Source organism: Lissotriton vulgaris, unplaced genomic scaffold, assembly GCF_964263255.1.
Source record: "Lissotriton vulgaris unplaced genomic scaffold, aLisVul1.2 SCAFFOLD_3285, whole genome shotgun sequence".
Classification (NCBI taxonomy): Eukaryota; Metazoa; Chordata; class Amphibia; order Caudata; family Salamandridae; genus Lissotriton; species Lissotriton vulgaris.
Window position 1 is genome coordinate 33,652 of NW_028255698.1, and position 23,226 is coordinate 56,877.

General features: G+C 46.2%; 2 pseudogenes; both read right to left on the reverse strand.

Moving 5' to 3' along the window:
* Nucleotides 1-3,529: 3,529 nt before the first annotated feature.
* LOC147659033 (cysteine-rich with EGF-like domain protein 2-B pseudogene) lies at nt 3,530-6,424 on the reverse strand (annotated as a pseudogene).
* Nucleotides 6,425-8,976: 2,552 nt separating this feature from the next.
* The window catches only part of LOC147659034 (uncharacterized), a 66,777-nt pseudogene continuing 52,527 nt past the window's right edge, over nt 8,977-23,226 (reverse strand).

Consider the following 23,226-nt stretch of genomic DNA (forward strand, 5'->3'; position numbering starts at 1 on the left):
GACACGCCACTCACTAAATGACACTTGAGCTGAAGCATTTACACTATCGGAATTAACCGTTCCGGGGCGGTGGTCTTTTTACAAACAGTAGGGGAACACTTTTTCATAAGTCAAATAGTTATGGGCATGTCGTGCCACTCGGATCCCGCCACTGCGACCCTTGATGCTGGTGACCGGAAGAAACTTTGCTCAGAAGCAAGCGTCTGCTGCAAATAAACGTTGGGGTGTTGAATACCGAGGCTGGTAGTGTTTAATCCACTCCCAGACACTCCCTGCTCCTTTTTAGGTCTCGCCTACGCAGCGTACTTGCGCTGCATAGGAAAGAGACCTTTAGAAATCGCTCCAACCTGGCAGGCAAAAACGTGCACGCGTTGCATTGCTTTAAGTGCAACGCGTGCACGTTTGGCGATTCCCTTGCAGCTGCGAGCGGCTCCATGAGTAGGTAACTATTGCGCTCACTCCTGCAAGGTAAACGCTGCTTGCTCTCGGCTGCACCCCCTGCGCGCTTGTTGTAAATACTGGAGGAGCCACTCACAATATGGCTGACTCTCTGGCTGTTCCCTAGCTACTCGCCCTCCCTCAGCTTCTGCACCCCTTACTCCTCTGTCGGACCCCTGCGGAGTTTATTTTATTTTTTTATTTCCATCTGAGCTCACGTGAAACTGTGAAATAAACTTGGCAAAGTCTGGACTTTTGTGTGCATGTCCGAATCTCAAGGGTGAGGAGCTTCCAGGTACTGCGTCACTGCAGACAGGGTGTGTGCGTGTTAGCCCTGCCTCGGCAAGGAAGCCTTCGCTGCTTTTTCGACGAGGCCGAAGGCGCCACTGGATTGCTACATACTGTTCCTCTGTGCCTGGAAAGGAGGGAGCGATGCACCAAAACAGTGTCAAACATGCATTTGCCTCAGTCGCATTTTCTTTAGATTTGATGGATCCAGGTTTATCTGCTAAGACGAACAGGGGGGCACCTGATGGACTCAACATATAGGGGCATTTATAAGGTATTATCTGTACAATATTTTAGGTGTTATTTAGTCTGATTCCTTTATTTTATGAGCACACATTGTATTGTTAGTCTGGGAACTAGTTAGGACAAGCATGTAGTGAGCTGCATTACAGACCTGGTTTTTTGTTAGGCCCGGGGAAATTAAGTGATTTGCCCAGAATCAAAGGATGTTCAGCGTCATTGCCGAGACTCGAATCCAGTTAATATTTGTTTATTTTAATTCATGCCTATATGTTGGTTGCTTGAGGAGTATAGAGAGAAATGCTTCAATCAGGTAAGACAAATCTTTGAAATTAATATTGCAAGTGAAAGTGTGCCTAAAGTGTCTGCGAGCATACTGAGTTTTGGTATTGCACAAATGGGAAATTAGTGTTCCCGACATGGAACAAATTCAGTAACGAAAAGTGCACTTTTCACATGCTAAGGGGCCCATTAGGATGGCGGGCGGTTTACCCCCGCCAGGCTGGCGATAGCCACCGCCGGCCTGGCGGGGGCAATACACCCACCATCCGCACCTATATTCCCCCCGCCATATTAGTATCGCGGGGGACTGCGGCAGACGGAAAGACCGTCCGCCGCTTTTCCGCCCCGGTCGCCTTGCGGCCGAGCAGGAAAAGGATTAATATGGTGGCAGTGTCTATTAGACACCGCCAGCCATATTACAATGGGCTTAGTTAGATGCCTTTCCGTGGCGGCGATGCTGCCACGGAAAGGCATGCGGTCTTCACTCTGGGGGTCCCCTGCGGGCCCCCTGAGTGAAGGAGAGGTGGGGGGTGCACACGGGGGTACCTGTGGTTCCCCCCAGCATTTTCATACACAAAGCAGCAGGCACCCCGCGGTGCCTGCCGCTTCGTGTATGCAAATGCATACATGCATTTTTAGCATTGTGGCGGGCGGTGCAGAGAGCAACGCCCGCAACAATGTTAAAGATGAGGGATTCGCCTGCCACTTTGGCGGGCGCATCCTAATCCCCACCACGGGACCCCGCCCTTATGGTGGGCGGGCAAAGTCCGCCCACCATCCTAATGACCTCCTAAGATTGCAAAAGTGCAAATAGTGCACTTCAGGTGAGCTCATTCTGCTGCAAGAACTATGAGTGAGCAGTTTCATACATATTCGATAAATAAATTATCATATTGCATACGTAAGATAAAACAACAACAAAGAAAGTAACATGCAGTAACACGTTAAAATCGATAAGAGCGTATATTATGATCAGGTTATTAGATTTAAGTCTCTTAAATTATTCTTTGCTGAATACTGTAAAGGTAAGCACTGCCGTTAAATATTGTTTCCTAACCATAACCAGCATGGGTGAATACAGAAAACATGCGGTACGGACTCAGGACCCAACCAACAGAGGAGGCCTTTAGCATTTAATTAGATTGGACTCCAAGAAGCAGCAATATTCTCTGTGACTTCGCGACAAACTATCTCTGGGGCAAGGTCAAATAAGTGGGTTGTAGGGTGATCACTGTTTTAGATGTACGGGAAGAACTCACATCTTGATTTAAGGCTATGGGCCTTAATGCCCCTTTTAATTTTTGTTTTAAAATCACTTAAAGAAGTGTTAATATTTGACCATGTATGATCTAGATCGTAACTATTATTTGGATTTTGTAAGAATGAAGAAAGATTACATTTCTGGTTTGAGTGAGCAAACAGACAGGGACTGTCTGTGCCCCACTGTTCTTAAATTGAAAAAGATAGTTGAGCCGGCTCATCATCCAATTCATATAGTTAGACCAAACGCAAGGCAGGTGATTTCTCTTGGAGTAGACTTCCTCATCTTGAAGATGCTCCTGATGTAATTGCCTCCTGGAGCACTAGATCTGCATTGATTTTGCCTGAGTATACTGTAAACAGAACGAATCAGAGGGCTAATCTTGGCGTTTAAAACCTCCAGGACCATGCCATTGGAAACAAAATTAAATTTTGCCTGAAAGTCCTTGACCACTGCAACAGAGTTTTGAATTTTCTTTTCAAGTCAATTCACATGTGACAAACAGGATAAAATAGACGACACAGTGATGCACAAATAAACATAGTTATATGTATATTCTAAACATGATTTTAGTTGTCTTTACATTCATCCTGGAGTTGTTATATTTACAGTAAGTCAATGTGATATCCAAAGACCTTCGTAGCCCAATGTGGGGTCTTATCCAAGACAAAAAGTTCATCAGAATAAGCTAACAAGCATAGCCAATAGGTCTCGCCTTTGGGACCATATAAGTGTTTAGCCATGCAACACTTGATGTTGTTGCACCAAGGATATTCTGCTGCATAACTAAATACTTATAAGGTCCCGAAGGCGAGACCTATTAGCCTTGCCAATGCTTGTTATCTCATTCTTGCAGGTTCCTGCTTTCTCCCTTTATAACAGTTTTTCAGTCTTTCTCTTCCTCCGTCTTTCTGATCAGTGTGATTTTTCCTCTCTTGCACTCAGGACATATCTGATGTGGAAAAATAAGTAATAGTCCCCAATTATAAGAGCTGATGCCCTCCACAGTCAACCACTGGCTCAAATTAAGTTCAACCTCTCTGAATGTTTTGCAATCATTGGGCAAGCTGTGTAAATGGCATGGGTATCATTCTATTTAGTGTTGTAGAACCCATCTGCAGAATTTAAACAAAACGTCCCGTGTATTTCACATTACAACTGGAGGATCCATCACCAATTCTTGTGCCCTCTGCTCTACAAAACTCATTCCCATGGCAGGGTCTTTCTGATCCACTGAGGCAGGCAAGGCAGTCTGGTCCATAAGTTCCAGAAGGACAGCAAACTTTAATTGTTTCAATACACAACCAATTTAACAAATCGAAATGTTTTCCATAATCTTAAACCACCATTTCCCTATTGGTTCTTTATGCTCCTCTATCATGTGGTTGCATTCAAAGTCACTGCTGTGGCACAGATTTTCTATCATCTCAGAACATTTTATTTCACTAATTTCATATTTTGACATGCCATGTCACCAACACCAAATTTCTGTTTTTGCAGTTACTTCAAACCCTTGTGAAATCTCTGCACCAGTTTCTTGCCGGTCTCGCTAGGCTCCTTTGGTCTATACGTGTGGTTGTAGGGGGCACACAAAGATAGCAAAACCTTAGGTACAGTGTGAGAAGTTGGCCTGATATATGATGTCTCCAATTCTGGGGGCACCTTGTATCAGTCCAAACAACCCTTATGGTGTCTGGTTGTAAGTCAACCTTATAGACAAGCTATCCTAATGGTAGCATGGACTAAGCAGCCTAAAAGGCTTAACTTAAGAGGTCGTGTTAAGCGAGCTGTTTTACCAATCACAATCCTGTAATATCAAATGAAAGGACACCACACAAGTATATATTATAAAAATATATGTATTTATTACTAGAATAATCCTCTGTAGTCTTTATGAGTGCAGAGGCACAAGCGTTTAAACAAAAGCACAGTTAAACATATGAAAGTTGCACAATTATGGATGAGGGCGGGTGGCCACTCAAACCATATATTAAGAAAGTGGTATAAGAGATACCAATCAAACAGTGGTTAGGCCTAGGGCCTAGGGAATCGCTGGGAGCAGTCGGGACTAGCAATGCTGAAGTCGGGAAAAGCCCGCGGTATTCGGGTGCAGCGCTTAAAGCACAGGCATGCACCAATGTAAGGTCAATGGTGCGTAAAAGTTATAAAGTTATAGTTTAAAGATACTTCCGCTCAACCTAGAAGGACGAAACTTAAGACACATACACTAGAGGTGTGTACCAGTGTGGGAACACTGGCGTTGCTGAGTTACCTCACCCACAGGAAGCGGGTGCACAGGTGCGAAGTAGTGTCGGGTTTTGTCACGCAGGTTGCTGGTGCTTGGAGCTGAAGATGCTGTAGGAGCTGAGACGAGAAGTGTCCAATGTGATCCAAAGGTGGATCGAAGTTAAAGATGATCTGAAAGCAGAGGGGACAGAGTCTGGGTCACTTAGCCGTGACCAGGGTGGAACCAGAAGGAACCAGGCAATGTCGGGCGCTTTCAGGTCGCCGACGGGTTGCTTCTCTCCGCTGCCACGTGGACTCTGGGACACCGAGGATGTCCAAGAGTGGATCACGAGCTGTCCCACGCAGGCTCTCACTGTCGGCGGTGTCGGCTTCCGATTGGAGCAAACAACCCTTGGCAAGGGCAACCCACGCAGGATTCGAAGATGGCGTTGTACTCAGAACAGGAGGGTCAGAGCGGGTGCTCCTTTTTAGGGGAGCGAGGGCAAGTCTGGAGCAACCAGAATCACAAGTTAGTTTTCAAGGTTCGTCGGCACAGGGGCCACAATCCAACGGGCAAGTGACCGGGCCAACGCGTTGAGCCAAAAGATGCAGAAGGACCCCACGCAGCACTCGGTGAGTGTGGAGGGGTGAGCTTCGGGGCAAGAGAGGCTCAGGGATGGGGCTTGTCAAACCCCAATGCACAGCTTCGAGGGTCACTCGGGGGCTGCACGGTCAGCGTCTCGTGGGCTTTCCAAGATGTTGGGACCCACGCTTCAGGTCGCCTCCACGAGTCTCAGCTCTGCAGGGACTGTGGATCGGGCTGTTAGAAGGCAGGCACGCTTGGTCTTGTTGAACTCTGTTGCTCGAGTTCCGGCAGGAACTGCAACAAAGCAAACGTTGAGGTGATGGATGGTCCCTGTTTGCACAGGGTGGTCACTCTTTGACCACAAGGGAGATTCTTCAGTCTTCTACGTCGAGTAGGATGTCGAAGGGTCCAGAGTTTTGTATCATAAGTTTCAGTCAGGATAATCTGAGTGCTTTGGCACTGCTTCCATTCTTATACCAATCTAGGGGGCTGGATTACCTGCTAGGTCCCTCCTATGGGTGGGACCCAGGAAGGGGGTGGTTACACCCCTTTCCCTTTGTCCAGGGTCGCGCTGGGACTGGGGCTGGTGTGCCCCAGAACCGGTTTGACCGGATTATGCGAGGGCAAGCCTTGTGGGCCCCAGGCACTGTCTGGTTTCTTTCAAACCTCCCTGCTACAATCCACTATCTCCTGTATGGGGTGGTGTGACACCTCCCCGTGACAGGAAAGCCTTTGTCCAGGCCTCCTCGTCTGAGTTTCGGTCAGCAGCAGGAGGTCAGACTTGTGTCTGTGGCAGAAGCGTCCATTTTGTGATGCTGAGGCTCTTTTAAAATCAACCGCGTTTTAGTAAAGTAACATGTCTTCTCCCTCTAGAGGGGTGGAATGCTATCCCCGTCGACAGGACTGTCGAGGGGATAGTATTCCAAATCATATGACACCTTACACGACATGTTTTGATAAAGCCAAACCAAAGTTAACATATAACCGCGATGGATTATAATGCACTTAATAGTATATGGTATGGCATTATCCCGGAACAGCTAAGGGAATTGGTCCCGACAGCTGCAGACAGGCTCAGCTCATGCTAGAGCACCATCTCCCATAAAACAACGCACTCTGCCTCCAGGATTGTTTAGGCCTGCCATAGGAGTGACTTATAGGCATATATGTGTCCAGATATAGGTTTAGATATAGGTATACTATATCTAAGCAAGGGGTGAGTACACCACCTTGCCCCAGCTGAGGGATCAGCTAGTTGTGTCAATTTTGGATAGCCAGCCAGGGGTGTGTAACGACCGGGTTCTAGACCAGATGGGATCAGCTCCTGAGAGCCCCTCCAACCCAGCCGGAACGTAACCACCTCCCTCCTCAGGACCCATCTATCCAGGCACCTGGGTACCTACCTGAGGATGGGGAACTCGCAATATACAAGCTCATATCATCAGAAACACCACTAAATCTATAGGGATACTAAGAATACTCACTGATTACTAAGGACATCCATGCCCTACACCACACTCATACCTCATAGTCTCGCGACCACATGGGTCCAGACTAATCTACCCTGGGGCAGTTCTGATTATCTACCATTACACACTGATCACCATCAGTGCTCACTCGACACACAATCCGGCGTGCCTTACACACTGAGCTGCAGCCTCAGTGCTCACTCTCTTTCTATTGTGTCCACAATCCGGCGGAACTAAACACCGTATCCCCCCGGTGCTCACTCACTTACAATCCGATCTGCAATCCGGCAGATCTACACACTGACCACAATCAGTGCTCTCACTAACGCCACTTACCAATGACGACCACTTTCCTATGAATACCTTTAGCTCTCTGTCTCTCTATGTTGGGAAGTCTCTCTCACTATCAAATAAGGGTTTGCTACTACAATAATATTATGGGATGGCCGAATTACTTAGTATATACTTTATCCCTCAGTTCCAGGGCTCCTATCTCTCCCTAATTATTCAGTTACCACTTACCTGATCAGGGGTAGCATCTGTTCAAACAGTAATACCTGACTAGGAGACAAGGTTACCTCTACTGTGTGGGGACAAAAGATATACACACTGTGTGTAAGAGTTATTCCCTGATTTAAGCGCTCCTACTCCCTTTTGATCCATCAGTTGCTACACCGCATCTGGTTAGAAGAAAGGTTAGCTCTATCTTAAGAACAACACATTACACACTGATTCACTAAGAACTGGGGTATCTTTATTACAATAGAATAGAATACACATACATAAATCTGCGGGGTCTCTATAACTAACAGGAACGTTTAACACACCGCTGAAAGAAAAGGATTAGACATACAGTACAAGGTTATCTGCGGGGTCTCTTGATTAACAGGAACTTTTAACACACCGCTGAAAGAAAAGGATTAGACATACAATAGCCTAGGGAATAAGGACAAGATTAAGGTGTAAGTGTAAAAGGGACTAGTTTAGACTACCTCACCTATTAGAAGGAAGATTTCTCTCTGACTCTGGTGGGATCAGGGCTCTCTCCGTCTCTCCCTCCGTCACCACAGCTCCACGCCTCTGGCTCAATTGCTCCAGCTGACAGCCTCAGCTCCTCCATCTGCTTTAATGCATTCTGATAGTCTCTCTCCAGCTTCAGCAATCATCTGCCTTCTTTCTCCATTCCAGAAAACCAATAGGACTGCACTGTATTCTGCAGCTCCAGCAGACATCCTACTCTCCACTCTTCAAGAACCAAACTGAACTGACCACTCCTCCTCTTCTGCAATTCGCTAATAAGGATTCCTCTCCTCTAGTGGAAAGCTCCAGCCAGCAGCCTCCTCCCACCAGGTCCATGCACCAGGCTCCTTGCTCCAGACGCTCCCACAGTGATCAACTGCTTGTTTCGTCAAAAGACCTGAGCCCAGGGACACTTCTTGATTAGATTCAGCTCTGGTCGGTTCTCTCCGGTTCGCTTAGGGCGAACAACAGCTCAAAACCAAAATATTACCTTTTCCCTTAAAGCATCTCATCTCTGCAGGGATACTAAGCAAAATGGAGTCTATCTAGTTCTGGGCCTTGTAGGCCTGAGAATGATGAAATAACCCTTAGCTCTGTCAGAGTACCCACATAAACCATACCAATGTATAACATAAAGTCAGGACCACAGGATCCAACCTCTACTATAGGCAAAATAATGAAAGGCAAAGCCAATAGGCAATAGATGGATTAGAGTAAGGGATCTATCATTATATAAAGCAGCTATCCTCTTCTAGGTCTGGAAGAAAGAGCTTAAAAGGGCCAACACATCTAAGAATACATGTCCTAGATGTGAGCAAGTTTAAAGTCTTTATCACACCAAAATAGAGCCAAAAAGCCTGTCAAGACAGGGTGGCAAAAGATATGCTGCAGCCCCTGGTAGGCCTTGGATGTACCTATGCCCTGGGCACCTATAGTGCACTGTACAGGGGCTGATAAGGTGACCCAAGCCAATTTAGTTATGCACCTAGGGTACATGGAATCCATTTTAAGGAGAGAGCAGATAGCCTGGGGCCCTGATTAGCAGGGAACGAGGCCAACTAAGTCGAAAACCAGCTAAACACAAGGCAAAAAAATCTGGGGTAACCATAGTCAGGTATCCACCTTCCTACACAACCCCCCCCCCCCCCAAACTAAAGGAGATAAGGCTATCCTTGACCAGGTAAGCCTATATTGCCTGAGTGGCCATATAAGGAAGTACCTGCACTAGCATGGTTACCCCCTGTCTCATGGTCCACTAAGCAATCCCTCACCCTTGGGGTATTAGAGGGTCTCCGCAATAGGGAATCACTACCTTGGGTGTGTTTATGTAAGGAAAAAGGCTGGTGTTGATATGGAGTATTGAAGTGAGGCTCCACTAACTTAGGGCTCAGCTTCCTCCAATTATCTTCCACCATGTGTGCCTTTCTTTCTTCAACTGAGTTGCACTGTGCTCTCAGGGTCAACCTCTGGCTACCTAAAGCTGGAGGCTGGGTCCCTTGTTTTGGCTTACTGGAGGGACAGTTCAGGTTTGGGCCCTTTGGGTCCCAGGTTTGGCTGTGCCCAACCGAATCCCTCTGTGGGAGGTCCCTAACTAATTTTAAGGGGGACCCATCAGGAGTTTGTAAAGTTTTTACCTGGCTAGGGATGCTACCTTCGGTGCTCCTAATCTGCTGATGGGGGTGCTTTATTGGACAGGGGGCCCTTTGGGGCTCACTGTCCTTCTTGTCCTCTGCAGCCCTGGGATGACTAAGGCAAGGCAGAGAGGGGCAGGTTACCTGCTCCAGACTGGATCCCACCTGAGAAGGGTCCACTGCCATCAGAGGCTCTGTCAGGCCAGGCCTGACAACCTCTGGGACAGTTCCTTCATCAGGGGTAAGATCAGTTCCCTGAGGAGGCTGATCCTTTCCTAATGTCTGGTGCGGGGGAGATTTCTCTTACTCCTCCATGCTCTATGTTTGTGTGGAGTGATCAATCATTTCAGGCTTCACAACACAGGTATCAGTTTGAGTTTGGGCTGTGGCCATCACAGCCCCACCAACCTTTTCAGGAGGAGACTCAGTTTGGGTATGGGCTGTTATCATAACAGGTCTGCTATTCTGTTCAGAAGGGGAGTTAGCTAAAGATGGGGCTGAGAGTTGCTCAGCCCTACCAACCTTTTCAGGAAGGACATCTTGGATTGGGGCTGTAGCCATCACAGCCCTACTAACCTTTCCATTGGCATTTACCATTTTAGATTGGATTTCCGGTTCAACCTCAGCCCAGGCTGAGATTTCCAAATCATTTCCTAGTAGACAGTCTACAGGCAAGTTTGTTGACACTGCCACTCTCTTTGGGCCAATGACACCTCCCCAGCTGAGACTTACCACTGCCATGGGATGATTGGTTTCTATGCCATCAATGTTTGTCACCGGGTATTTGGCACCAGGTAAAAGTTGCCTTGAGGGGACTAGACATGCAGCCACCATGGTGATGCTAGCCCCTGTGTCTCTAAAGGCCTCAACTTTCAAACCATTGATGAGGGGCTCCTGTCTATACTTGCTCAAAGTATTTAGGAAAGCAGTGAAATTGGCAAACCCCATGCCATTCTCATAGACAGGAGTATCTGTGGTAGGGGACCTGGATAGGCCAGAGTCCACCTGTGCTCCAAAAGTAAACCCACCTAAATTACGGGGGTTGCTCCCACCACCTGGGGGACCACTGCTAATAGTGACAGGAGGTATTGGAGCTGGTTTTGGAGGAATATTTTCTTTATTGCCATTCTTTGGACAACAGCTGTCTGATTTCCAATGGCCAGTCTGTTTACAGACATGGCAGTATGGCTTTTTCTGGGTAGATGAAGTGTCTTGGGACCCACCCCCATCCTTGGAGTTTTTGGGCCCTGGGGAAGTCTTCTCTTTGGATTTATCCCCACCCTTATCTTGAGGTTTGGTAGACTCCTTCTTCTGGTCATTCCCCTGATTCTTAGGCCTAATCCTGGTTCTGACCCATTTATCTGCCCTCTTTCCCAATTCTTGGGGAGAGGTCAAATCTGAGTCCACAAGTGCTGGTGTAGGAGCTGGTTCTGACAATTACTTAGGATCTGCTCCCTCCGAATCAAATGATACAATCCTGTAAAGTCATGTACTTTGCTGCCATGTAGCCAACCTTCCAGAGCCTTAGTAGCACAATCCACAAAATCAGTCCAGTCCTGTGTCTGTGTCTTCTGGGTATCTCTGAACTTTAACCTGTACTGTTCAGTGGTTAAGCCAAACCCATCTATTAGAGCACTCTTCAGGACTTTGTAGTTTTTAGCATCCTCGTGTCTGACAGTAAGTAGCTTATCCCTCCCTTTCTCAGAAAAAGAGTACCATAAGATTGCTGCCCACTGTTCTTCAGGAACCTGCTATACCATGCAGGCTCTCTCAAGAGCAGTTATCCACTTGTGGATGTCATCCCCTTCCTTGTATGGGGGCACAATCTTTGTCAGGTTTCTAGTATCATAGGACCTGTCTTTCTCTCTAGGAATTATATTGCTGCCACCGGTGGAATCTATTCCACACAATTTTTGTTCTTTTGCTAAAGCAAGCTTAGCTTGAGCCAAGGCTACCTCTTCCCTCTCCATCTGGAGTTGGACAGCCCTCATTCTGGCCCTATGCTCTTTTCTCTGGGGGGAAGTCATTCCCCTTTGAGATTCCCTGGAGGCATTAGAAATATGAGAATCCCTTGAGGGAGACCTCATCCTTCTATTACCTGCAGGTACTATGTTGTAGGGTCTGGGGAGGTGCTGGCCCTCTCCATTCCCATGTAGGTCCAAGTTGGTCTGGTTAAGCCTGCCAACTAGTAACTGGTTACCCCTCTGATTCTGACCTGACTCATCTTCTTCTGAGTCATCCTCCTCTTCTTCCTCCTCCACCTCTGGGCTGGCCTCAGTCTCAGGGGGGTTCACTCCATCCCCTGCATCTAAGGGAATTGCACTCGCCTTATCTAAGTCATCCTTTTCCAGGATGGCTATCAGGGAAGGAATGGTGGGGTTGTGACCCCTTTTTAGCCCTCTTGCAATGCACAAGGCACTCAAGTCTTTATGGCTAAGTTTGTCATAGCTGGAAGTTGCCTTGGTAAGGTCAACTGTCACAGGCTGGAGCCGGGGGCTTCACCTATGCCAGACATGACTGCTAGTGAGGTGCAAATGGTGCACTTACCTACATCAAGTGTTTTCCTACTGTACCTTGCTAGTGAGTTGTAGGCAGAGTGTGCTAAGCCCTTTGATCTACAACTACTAAGTTCAGTAGAACTGAAATATGCTAAGCTTTTGTTTATATGTACCTAAGGTACTTAATGCGATCTTTCAATTTGATAAAAAGATTGCAATGGTAAAACAACAGCAAGCTCAAATCCGCAGCGCTGCACACCAATGTGAGAAGTTGGCCTGATATATGATGTCTCCAATTCTGGGGGCACCTTGTATCAGTCCAAACAACCCTTATGGTGTCTGGTTGTAAGTCAACCTTATAGACAAGCTATCCAAATGGTAGCATGGACTAAGCAGCCTGAAAGGCTTAACTTAAGAGGTTGTGTTAAGCGCGCTGTTTTACCAATCACAATCCTGTAATATCAAATGAAAGGACACCACACAAGTATATATTATAACAATATATGTATTTATTACTAGAATAATCCTCTGTACTCTTTATGAGTGCAGAGGCACAAGCATTTAAACAAAAGCACCGTTAAACATATGAAAGTTGCACAATTATGGATGAGGGCGGGTGGCCACTCAAACCATATATTAAGAAAGTGGTATAAGAGATACCAATCGAACAGTGGTTAGGCCTAGGGCCTAGGGAATCGCTGGGAGCAGTCGGGACTAGCAATGCTGAAGTCGGGAAAAGCCCGCGGGATTCGGGTGCAGCGCTTAAAGCACAGGCATGCACCAATGTAAAGTCAATGGTGGGTAAAAGTTATAAAGTTATAGTTTAAAGATACTTCCGCTCAACCTAGAAGGACGAAACTTAAGACACATACACTAGAGGTGTGTACCAGTGTGGGAACACCGGCGTTGCTGAGTTACCTCACCCACAGGAAGCGGGTGCACAGGTGCGAACTAGTGTCGGGTTTTGTCACGCAGGTTGCTGGTGCTTGGAGCTGAAGATGCTGCAGGCGTTGAGACGAGAAGTGTCCGGTGTGATCCAAAGGTGGATCGAAGTTAAAGATGATCTGAAAGCAGAGGGGACAGAGTCTGGGTCACTTAGCCGTGACCAGGGTGGAACCAGAAGGAACCAGGCAATGTTGGGCGCTTTCAGGTCACTGACGGGTTGCTTCTCTCCGCTGCCACGTGGACTCTGGGACACCGAGGATGTCCAGGAGTAGATCACGCGTTGTCCCACGCAGCCTCTCGCTGTCGGCGGTGTCGGCTTCCAGATTGGAGCAAACAACCTTTGGCAAGGGCAACCCACGCAGGATTCAAAGATGGCGTTGTACTCGGACCAGGAGGGTCAGAGTGGGTGCTCCTTTTCAGTGGAGCGAGGGCAAGTCTGGAGCAACCAGAATCACAAGTTAGCTTTCAAGGTTCGTTGGCACAGAGGCCACAATCCAACGAGCAAGTGACCAGGCCAACGCGTTGAGCCAAAAGATGCAGAAGGGCCCCACGCAGCACTCGGTGAGTGTGGATGGGTGAGCTTCGGTGCAAGAGAGGCTCAGGGCTGGGGCTTCTTAAACCCCAATGCACAGCTTCGAGGGTCACTCGGGAGCTGCACGGTCAGCGTCTCATGGGCTTACCAAGATGGTGGGCCCCACGCTTCAGGTCGCCTCCACGGGTCTCAGCTCTGCAGGGACTGTGGATCGGGCTGTTAGAAGGCAGGCACGCTTGGTCTTGTCGAACTCTGTTGCTCGAGTTCCGGCGGGAACTGCAACAAAGCAAATGTCGAGGTGATGGATGGTGCCTGTTTGCACAGGGTGGTCACTCCTTGACCACAAGGGATATTCTTCAGTCTTCTATGTTGAGTAGGATGTCGAAGGGTCCAGAGTTTTGTTTCATAAGTTTCAGTCAGGATAATCTGAGTGCTTTGGCACTGCTCCCATTCTTATACCAATCTAGGGGGCTGGATTACCTGCTAGGTCCCTCCTATGGGTGGGACCCAGGAAGGGGGTGGTTATCCACCTTCCTACATACAGGAATACCCGCCTCATGGTGCATGTCCCAGCTGTTTGTGTGCACCCTCCACCACCCAGTCTACACTAGAAAGCAGCAGAACACCATTCAAACCCCACAATCCCAACACATCCTCCACATTGGTTGCCTCTGACTTCTTGCTCCTCCCACTAACGAGCAGTGCTCCAAATGCCCACAGGTCAAATAGTTCACAATTTCTGCTATTTACACTGCAATCAGCAAAATAGTACATATTCCCTGCTATTGAGCAAGCAACCGGCTAAATATCTTAAACTTCAGTGTTTATCTAGCTGAAACCGGATAGTGTGGTGAAAGTCTTTATCTACCTGGACAAGAACAAAAAAGGACAATTGCAGGGTGGCGGCCATCTTAAAATAGCTGTGCAAGAGAGTTTGAAAACATTTGAAAGTAAGTGCATTTATAAATGTACAAAGTGAGTGCAAAAGTAAGTGTGTGAATTAAGCTAAGTTGTTTAAAGTTAATCAAAGACAGGGAAATCAATGTGGAATTCAAACCTTTCCTTCAGCAGCTGCAGGGTTTGACACAGATATTTTGTACTACTGTCTGGGAGTATTTGGCTATCTGCACATGACTCTTTAAACTTATTTCCCCAACGAATAATGAGCATGTTACATGATACAGGAGGTACATTGGGTGGAAGTAGTAATGAGGTTTCTATGGAGCAGGAGAAGTGAAATCAGGAAAAAGGTGAGCAAGGCATCTTGGTAATTTATAAGGGAAGCTACCGGTCAGCTAAATACACAGATTTCCTTACACTATTCACTCAGCAGAGTGGGATTCAGGCATAGATCCTTACTAGTTCCACGCCAATATTGACCTGTGCAGCCCCACTTGCATTTTAGTCACCCGCCCAAAGTATCTTGGGAATTGTAGCTTTAGTTTTACCAAGATAAGAAGTGTTTAAAGTGAACTGGGTCTTGTCTCTTACACATGACTCTCATTTCTATCTTTGACCTCTTTGCCTCAGCAAAAGACATCTGGAAGCCAAAATAAATAAATAAAAATCTGAGTGACAGCATTGAAGGCAGAGGAGAATGATAGGATGAGTGTGATGACAAAATAGAGGGAGAAGGACCAAGAGGTAGTCCACCAGATCTTGTAGAATGACCAGAGCCATGTGAAGCAGGACCAGATGGTCCAGGACTAGAGAGGCCCAATCCATGAGGTCCAGGGTGACCAAGGTCATAGCAGACAACAAACAAATAGAGAAGGAGAACCGGGTGAAACAGGACGATGCGTACTGGGACCAGAGTGAAAAGGATTAGGGGGACCAGGCTGATGTGGACTGGGGAATCCAGACCCAGAGAACAGGGGCCAAAAAGATAAAAGCACAAGGAGTAGCAGGACCAGGAGGCCCTGGACAAGCAAGATGAGGGGATTAGGGGGACCAGGCTGATGTGGACTGGGGAATCCGGACCCAGAGAACAGGGGCCAAAAAGATAAAAGCACAAGGAGTAGCAGGACCAGGAGGCCCTGGACAAGCAAGATGAGGGGAGTAGGAGGACCCGAAAGTACTGACCAGTGCCGGAGGGACTTGGATGACAAGGGCCAAGAATAGCAGACCTGAAGATACCTAGCTGGAGGGAGTGGAGGGGATTAGAAGACCAGAAGAGATGGCAAAGAAATGTAGGGGAAGGTAGTCGGATCACTGGTATGGAGGCTCTGAGAGCTGACAAAAAGGATGTGCCTCAAGGTCTGAGGTCCAACTAAAATGTTGTTGTGCTGATAAAATTGGGATTCCCCCATTTATTTTCGGATACATTTAGTAGCTCGGCGCGCCTTCCCACTGTGACATGGAGGACAAACCACTACTGTTAGGATCCTATGCCCACATGCATCAAAGTCAATTGCATTCGCAAACGGTGCGAATCGCAATTTTCAGCCGTTTGCGAATGCACTTGACTAATTTGGAATGCATCGTGCATTTCGCAATTTTAATCGCAACCATGTTGCGATTTCTAAAATTGCAATTGCATTTAAGAAATCGCAATTTCAGATTTCTTAAATGCAATGCATGATATTTTTTAAATTGCGAATTCGCAATTTAGAAGGGGTAAATTAGCATGAAGTTGAACTTCATGCTAACTTACCGAAAACTTTCAAACATGCACTAGTTGCATATTTGAAAGTTTTAATTTACACACACACATGTCCTTGGGTCATGTGTGTGTGTAAATTGCACTTAAAGTTAAATTTCAGGGGTGCAGGGAGGGGTTCTTTGGACCCCCCCTGCACCCTTGAAATTGCATTCACATTTTGCGATTCGCAAAATGAAATTCTCAAAGGGGCACATGCATCAAGCATTTTTGGAGTCGCAAACGGTGCGATTCCTTAAAATCGGCCGTTTGCGATTCCAAAAATGCTTTTTGGAATGCATCAAGCATTTTTAGAAATCGCAACATTTTTGCGATTTCTAAAAATGCGATTGCTTTTAAGAAATCGCAAATTTGCGATTTCTTAAAAGCAATGCATGATTACTTTTATAATTGCGAATTCGCAATTAGGGTGTCAAATTTACCGAGTGGTTGAACCACTCGGTAAATTTGCAAAAAGTGTTAAAAACTCTGCAAAAGCATTTTTTACACATTCATGTTACGGACACACATGTCCTTAGGACATGTGTGTGTGCAACATGATGCGAAAACAACATTTCATGGGTGCAGGGGGGGGGTCATTTGAACCCCCCTCTCCACCCTTGAAATGCAATCAGGATTTGCGATTAGCAAAGTGCGAATTCGCAATTTCCATTCATTCCTATGGGCATTTTAGCCCATAGGAATGAACGGGAATTGCGAATTCGCACTTTGCTAATCGCATAATATTTGAGAATCGGTAAAAATTGCGATTTTTACTGATTCTCAAATATTTTGAGAAAATGTACATGCATCCCATTTTGCATTTCCTAATTTGCGATTCCCTAAAAATCGCAAATTAGGAAGTGCAAAATGAAACAATGATGCATGTGGGCCAAAATGTGAATGCCTTCCCATTCATTCCTATGGGCCTTTTGGAATCAATGGGAAGGGTTTTCCTTAATTGCGATTCGCAACTTGTGAATCGAAATTAAGGAAAAATACCAAATCGCAAAAAGAAATGAGAATTTTTCATGCATTGCCGTTTGCAATTTCTAAATTGCGATTCTTTAATTTTCGCAATTTAGGAATCGCAAACGGCAACAATGATGCATGTGGCCGATAGTAACAAAGGACTGGCAGCGCCCACCTCCAATGCCTATGTTGAGGGTCCCTTGGGTGTGTCATCTCACGATCTCCGTTCAGTTGAGATGTTGTTGCAGAAACAGTCAAAGTATCACAAGGTGTCTTGTAAGGGTGGTCTTAATTCAGATGTATAATTACTAAGGTTTTGGCATAATCGCTCGACTCTTCTTCTTTGCTCTTTTCATGTTTGAGGAGGAGGAGGAGAATATGGTTAACTGCAAGGAACATTATTTTCGTTGCTTCTGTGTCTACTGAGCCAGCAACAACAGTTGTGTTGTTGAGCGGCTGGCGGCAGGGATCAGAGGTGCTTTCCGGTCAGGCTGCCCGAGGCTTGGCTCGTGCACAGGCACGTGAGCCACACTCAGATACCAGACAATAGATTCTTTGACGACAGATCACCTCCCTAATGAGCAGAGAAAGAGAAAAAAAAACCGGACTGTAACCCTCAGTAAACAAGGTGCGTTCTTTTTAGGCAGACATCGGTGTACAGGAGCTAACATAATCGGAGACCAGCTACATTTATTTGTACGTTTAAATACTTCCGTTTATCAATATTTGTAACTATTTTTTGCGGTTACAACATATGTCTTTTCAAATAACAAATATGCCTGATGCGTTTTTCGACCTAACAATTTAACGTGTGCACTTACGCAGTTGGGAAACATATTCACTCTATCTGGTAGCAAAGAAACATAATCTGGGAGACTACACGCAGATTTACAAGCCCCTTGCGCCTCTTTTACTCCGCTGTTGTGTCACTTTTGTGACCCAGCGGCGGCGCATAAGATGTGCCATGCTGCGGGGTATTTACAACGTGACGTTGTAAAGCCCTGCACCAGAAGTCGGCGTTCCTGCGGGGGGGAGGGGGCGTTCCGGCGCAGGAACGCCTTCCAAAAGAGGCTGAGTGAAATCTACAAGATTTCACTCAGTCACTTTTGAGCCCATGCTGCGTCAAAATCCTGCACCTGCTTGAAGCAGGTGTAAGGATTGACGCAGCATTGTAAAAATAGGGCCCCCCAGAGCATTGCTGGAGCTGCGTCGCGCTTGCGTCACGCATCTGTGCCGTATTTGCCCCATGGTGGCGGAGCCGTTGCGCACAATAACTAGCGCATCCCTGCTGATATGCCGGGATGCGCCAGATATTGTAAATCTGCCCCTACATACCTTTAATTCCACTCTGTGTTCCCTCCTTCTATAGTCTGGCCTTAAAGTCATTTGCAGCTAATCTGCCAACCACGGATATTCATCTCCTCACGCAACAAGTCTATCTATCTTCCATGACAATGAAAATACTTAGCCCAATATTCACACATTTATTATTGCAGTGCAAAAGTCATACAGCACTTTATTATCTGAGTGACCACCCTGTGCAAACAGACACCACCTAGCGAATTGCTGGTTTGCTTTGTCGACACTCCCGAAGGATCCCGACGACCCTGCTTCACATGACTGGACTTCCGGACGTCTCGGACCCACACCTCCAGCAAAGCTGAGACTCGTGGCAGACACGAGAGACGTGGGACCGAACACCAGGCCATTTTGCTCTTTGTTAAATTGTGCAGCTTCTGAGGCGTCCTCGAAGTTGTGCATTGGGACTTGAGAAGCCCCAACCCAGAGTTGTAAGTGCACCAAAGCTCAGCCCTCCACACTCCATGAGTGCCGCGTGGGGCCTGCTCTTGCATTTCCTCTCGATGCGTCTTTGCGGTTGCTAGCCCGCTGGCTAGTGGCCATCTTGAAGACTCCATTTTGAAACAACTCTGCTCGCCCGGTTGATCTGGGCTTGCTCTTGATTTCCTGTAAAGGGGAAGCTCCACAGACCTTGCTGGTCTGTAAAAGAAGCTGATGTTCACTTCCTGCGTGGGGTGCCTTTGCCAAGGCTTGTTGACTCCAATCCGGAAGCCAACACCGCCAACAGCGAGAGCCTTTGTGGGACAGTCCACATCCAGCTCCTATTCATCGTCGGCGCCTCCTGGTCCACGTGGCTGCAGAGACAAGCTTCACTTCTCCACCTGTTTGCAGCTCAACAATGCCTGGTTCCTTTCTGGTTCTTTCATGGTCACTGGCTAGTGACCCAGACTCTGTCCCCTCTGCTTTCAGGTTCTTCACTTCTCCGATCCACCCTTGGCTCCATCTGGACATCTTCCTCCTGGTCGCCTGCAGCACCTTCTTGCAGCTCTCCATAGGAATCGACGACGAAACCTGACACGACTTCACACCTAGGCACCCGGTTTCCCTGGGTGAGGTAACTCGAGTACTCCGGTGCTCCCGTGGGTAATAACTATCCAAGTGTCCTGTTTTAACTGGGTTTCCCCACAAGTCCACCCGGACTGTCCGAAATCAACTAGTTTCTAACTTTTATGTTCCCATTGAAAGTCTATGAGAACTCGCATGTGTGTTTAGACACTGCACACGCATCCTGTGAGACTCCTACTTCCTAACCTGTGTTTGTTTAGTGTAGTGCCAGCGATTCCCTAGGCCCTAGGCCTATTCATCTGTTCTGAAGTGGTTCTTATACCACTTATTTAGTATATGGTTCGTGAGGCGCCTAGGGCAGAATTGTACTTGTGCAACTTATAGTATGCTTATTGAGTCACTTGTGCTGTATCTCGAACTCTGACCTCATAAAGAGTGCAGAGGGGTTGTGTTAGTAATACATTCATACATATATATTATATATACCTTGTGTGGTGTCCTTTCATTTGGTATTCAAGGGGTTATTATTGGTAAAACAATTGGCTTCACATGCTCTCTGAAGTATTAGCCTAAGACTGCTTTGTACATGCTACCACTAGGACAGCTGGTCTATAAGGTTGTCTTTACAACCATCACCATAAGGGTTGTTTGGACTGATACAGGGTGCCCACTAGAATAGTGGACATCACATATCAGGCCAACTTCTCACAATGGGTAATAACACACATTACTCAACAATTAGAAGACACTATTCGGATTGTGGTGTTCAAGCATCAAAACTAGAATTGGACAGAAGAAACCCATAGTGGCAGAAATCCTGTGTTTACAGAGAGGGTGTCATCACCTGCCTTCAATTCAAGACGCTCTGTCCAGTGTGCCCCTTCAGGTGTCATAGTGTAGCTCCTGTGTCCCACCTGTGAGCTTTGTGATAGCAAATTTTGACCTCTTGATTATATTGTTCATGGCACCTGGCACAAAAATAACAGCAGGCCTGTGCACACATAAACAGTACCTAGAGCTCAATTTTCTATGTCGTATCTAGTCGCAAAGAAAATGTAAAACAACACGTAAATGCAGTAACAACAAAGACGGGTAATCATAAGTTGTATTTTTATTTCTTTATTGCAGAACGGTTGCCCAGCCGCCAACACGTGTTTCGTCTGGGGAGCTACCCCATAACTTCTTCAGGGCGTCCGGCAAAGCAAGATGTACTGGAAATTTGAATGAAATTCTCTCTGCCAGTTGCACTTCCGTCCAAACTGGCATGAAGAAAAAGTATATTCTTAAAGTTGCAGCCCTGGTAAGGGACATCAACTGGACCTAGGAGTGGTAGCTACTGATGACAGCGTATAAGTTCTAGTAAAAGCAATTGGAAAACGGACTAGGTATCCGGGATAGTTCTGTATATAATCAACACGCTGTACAAATTCTGGCAGCAGTAGATTGTCAAGAGAGTCAGATATCAAATACAGATCGCTGTCACGGATATCCGTATTTGATATCTGACTCACCGGACAATCTACTGGTGCCAGAATTTGTACAGCGTGTCAATTATTTACAGCACTATCCCAGATACCTAGCCCATTTTCCAATTGCTTATACTAGGACTTATACACTCTCATTAGAAGCTACCACACTTAGATCCAGTCGATATCCCTTACCAGGACTGCAACTTTAGGAATATTCTTTTTCTTGACGCCAGAAGGAACGGAAGTACAACCGACAGAGGGCATTTCATTCAAATTTCCAATTCATCTTGCTTTGCCAGATGCCCTGAAGAAGTCGTGGGGTACCTCCCAAGACGAAACATGTGTTGGCGGCTGGGCAACCATTCTGGAATAAAGAAAGAAAAATACAACTTATGATTACCTGTCTTTATTGTTACTGCATTTACGTGTTGATTTAAATTTTCTTTGCAAAGAGATACGACATAGAGAATTCAGTTCTAGGTACTGTTTATGTGTGCACAGGCCTGCTGTAATTTTTGTAAGACATTTGTTCTATATCCTAGGGGGTTCAGCGGTTATCCCTCACCTGCGACACCATAATACGTGGCATGAGAAAAATAATATGCACACTTTATGTTGGTGCCACTCCTTACCACACCTGTTTAAACCCTTTTTCTTGTGTACTCCTAAATGCCCTTTGTGAATACCAAAAGTGGTAAAGTTAGGATTTTAAGACCAAAACTTAAGTTTAACTGAGACAAAATCCTAACTTTACCACTTTCGGTACTCACAAAAGGCATTTAGGAGTAGTAAAGTTAGGAATCCTAACTTTACTACTCCTAAATGCCCTCTGTGATTACCAAAAGTCGTAAAGTTAGGATTTTGTCTCAGATTACTTTTGTGAATCAGGCCCATTATGCCCAAGCTCCATGAGCAAACATCACTGCAAGGCCTCCTGTGTGCACAGCGGGAATAGGCTGTAGACTTTCTCTTTTCTTGGCCTCTCCTTGTACTTTGCTCTGCCTATCTGATCTACATGTAACCAAATATTCTTGCAAATTTATCAAACAGCAACAAAGTTATTAGAGAATTAAACATTTACTGCCCACCTCAATTTATCTTTGCTGATTCCGGACAAATCTGCTAAAAACTTGACTAACCAAAAGCTGTCTACCAGAATTCATGTGGGTTCCTCACACAGTGCCAAATTTATTAGCAAATACATACTTCTTTGCCTTCCGCCTTTTGATGTGCCTCCTCTTAATGGCCCTGCATGAAACAGAGAAAACTATGAGTAAAAGTCATTACTTGTTAACTACATGCCACGCTTGACACTGAATGAACAAATAGCACCAACGAGATAAGAAAATAAATTTTTCATTGACCCCCACCCACCCTTTAAGTATGCTTCTCCTTAGCGCATTGGCATGAAAATTGTATTGTACTGTATGTATTAGATATTTTTTGAGCGCGCATGTCACCCGTAGGTCTCATAGTATTGGCCGAAAAGCAGAAACTAGGTCTGGGCAGAGCGTTAGAATAACCACGTTTTGAGGGCTTTACGGAAAGTTTTGTGGTCAATTTCTAGGCAGAGCTGTACAGGTGGTGCATTCCATAGCTCAGGCGCAATTCTGGATAGGGACCTACAGCCGTTCCTTACAGTACGGACCTTGGGGATGGTTAAAAAATGTTTGCTGTTAGAGCGGAGAGTTCTAACTGGCTGGTATTTGCCCATTTTCTTTGCTAGATAGATTGGTCCTTTATTGTTCAGTGTTTTATGTACCAGGCAACATAGCTTGAAATTAATCCTCTTTCTGATAGGGAGCCAGTGGAGGGTTTTTAGACCAGCCTTGCCACTGTGTTCTGCAGAGCCTGTAGTGTGGACAGAAGCTTTTCATTTATTGATGCAAACAACAGCGCGTTTCCATAGTCCAGGCGATGGATGTTTAATCCCTGAACAAGGGGCATACGAGAGTAGAGGGGAATCAATTTAAAGATTTTCCTGAGGGATCGCATTAAGCCGTAGCTTGTACGTACCACAGAATCTACGTGGTCGGCCATGGAGAGTTTATTGTCCATTACCACTCCCAGATTGTGGACTGCTGTCTTGGGCGGGGGACACTGCCCCAGTGAGAGCGGCCACCATTCAGAGGACCAAACGTATTGAGCATCACCAAAAAGCAAGAGCTCTGTCTTGCTCGCATTTAGCAGTGGATGGTTGTATGACATCCAGTCATTAACAGTTGACATACACAGTTTAAATCTGTGTTGGGTATCAGTGTGATAAGGACCAAGAGTGATTAATAGTTGCGTATCGTCGGCGTAAGACACAGTGTCAAAACCATGTGCTCTGATTATTTTAGCCAAAGGTGACACATATAAGTTAAA